The 2,024-nt window shown below is 40.5% G+C and overlaps 1 non-coding gene across 1 annotated transcript; it reads left to right on the top strand.

Moving 5' to 3' along the window:
* The first annotated feature begins 669 nt into the window (after positions 1-669).
* LOC101295481 lies at positions 670-1,756 on the top strand. Its single transcript, XR_185467.1, has 2 exons — positions 670-800; positions 1,238-1,756. It is a non-coding gene; the product is annotated as an uncharacterized LOC101295481 (transcript).
* Positions 1,757-2,024: the final 268 nt, after the last annotated feature.

Genomic DNA, 2,024 nt, shown 5'->3' with positions numbered 1-2,024 from the left:
GAATAGATTACAGTTGATAGAACTTCTAAATCCTTCAGGAGATTCTATGTAATGCCTATAAATAGGCATTTTTAACAATGAATGAGTAGACCGTTATTCTCGTTATCTTTTCTCCTTAAACAACCTAAAATTATATTGGTAAAGCATAATAGCAAAAAAAAAAAACAATTCTTAATCATATAATAAAACACACAAAGAAAAAGGAATGAAAGCAAGTGTAGATCTTTTTTTTTGGGACAACTAAAATTGTATAACTTGTTTAATAGGTTTTACGCTCTGTTGCACGGAAACGCCAAAAAGGTCGCGTTTCCTGTTTCTGAAACGTTTCGAAAACGAAACGCACGGAAACGCGACGGAAACGCGTTTCCTGAAAAGCAGAATTTGGAAACGCAGAGGAAACGCGTTTCTCCTTCGATGGAAACGCGGGTTTGTAATTACCTTGGAAACGTGGGGGCAAGAAAGACTATTTACCAACTTGAAAGGGATTAGGTCGTCCTTCACTGGAATTGCTGCTCTCTGTCTTCGCTAGAATTGCTGCTCTCTGTCTTCGGCTGCGTCTTCTTCTTCGGCTGCGTCTTCGTCTCCTCTTCGTCAACACTGTACTACTCTGGTCTTCGTCAGGTCTTCATCTCCTCTTTGTCCTCGTCCTTCGCTGGAATTGCTGCTCTCTGTCCTCGTCTGGTCTTCATCTCCTCTTCGTCCTCGTCCTTCGCTGGTATTGCTGCGGACTCTTCCTCCAAAAAATAAAAGAAGAAGAAGAAGAAGCGCGCGCTCTCTCTCTCTCTCGCTGCAGCAATCGGGTAAATAGGCTTCCTTCAAATTTCAATTCATTCTCATCCTTTATTGTCATCGTCTCTTTTGCTTGCCAGCTCTGCTTTCATTGTGTTCAATTCATTCAAATTTGCCTTGTTATTTCTTAGAATAGTTATGGATTGTTGATGAAGAATGTTTATGGATTGTTGTCTTGTTGATGCCTTATAGATGGTTATGGTTGGTTAGGTTGTTAGAGTTGCTATGCATTGTTGATGCCTTATAGATGTGGAACAGTTGAAGTTCTTAGGAGCTAGTTGATTGGTATGGACAATTGATGCCTTTTCTGGAAGTCACTTAGCTGTTTAATTATTAGCTATAATTAAAAGCTAATAATTATAGGGAGGGAGGAAGAGATGAGAGGAATTGATAAGCATGTTGTCTCTGTCCTGTTTGCTGCTGCTGTTTGATTACCTTGTTGATTTAGGAACACTATGCCAAGAGGGACACCTCCTGTTAGAGCACGTGGAAGTGGAAGTGGAAGTGCTAGTGCTAGTGCTAGTGCTAGTGCAAGTGTTAATGCCGGTACTAGCAATGATTCCAATGAAGCGGTTGGTCCTGAAATTGAGATGATAGATGATAGATGATAGAGCACCATTGTGGAAATATGTTAAGAAGATTGAAAAGTGTGGGACTGGTGGAGGAAGTTGGAGGTGGCAGTGTAACTTTTGCCAGTTGTATTATAATGGGTCTCACACTAGAGTGCGACAACATTTATTGAAGGAAGGAGGAGTGGGGGTTACCGTTTGTAAAAAAGTTAACCCCCATGCATTTGCTCAGATTACTAAATTGGTGAAGGATTGCAAAGAGAGAATAGCAAATAGAGGAGCAAGACAAGTTCCTTTGCCATCATCAACAAGGGGGAGTTCAGCAGCTCATGGCAGCTCTTCTTTTGTGAGTTATGGTGACTACACAAGAGCACCAACAGCAGCAGCTGAAGGGAAAAAAAGAAGGGCAGCAGGTGGTGCAATTGAAAAGGCATTCCAAAACGAATTAAGGGAAGAATGTAATGGTGAGATTGCTAGGATGTTTTACACCGGTGGTTTGTTGTAACCCCCTGACCCAGGTGTTAAAAAAAAATGAATAAAATAAATAAGAAAATCCTAAAATCGAAAATGAGATAGGATCTCATTCTCAAACAAAACAACAACGCAGTTTTACTGCGTTTGGAACCTAAATTTATTTTGTTAATTTGCGGCTGCACCCAAAACTTG

This window comes from Fragaria vesca, unplaced genomic scaffold (genome assembly GCF_000184155.1).
Source record: "Fragaria vesca subsp. vesca unplaced genomic scaffold, FraVesHawaii_1.0 scf0513010, whole genome shotgun sequence".
NCBI classification, from domain to species: Eukaryota; Viridiplantae; Streptophyta; class Magnoliopsida; order Rosales; family Rosaceae; genus Fragaria; species Fragaria vesca.
The sequence above is the reverse complement of the archived record's forward strand: the minus strand, read 5'-3'. Positions and strand labels throughout refer to the sequence as shown.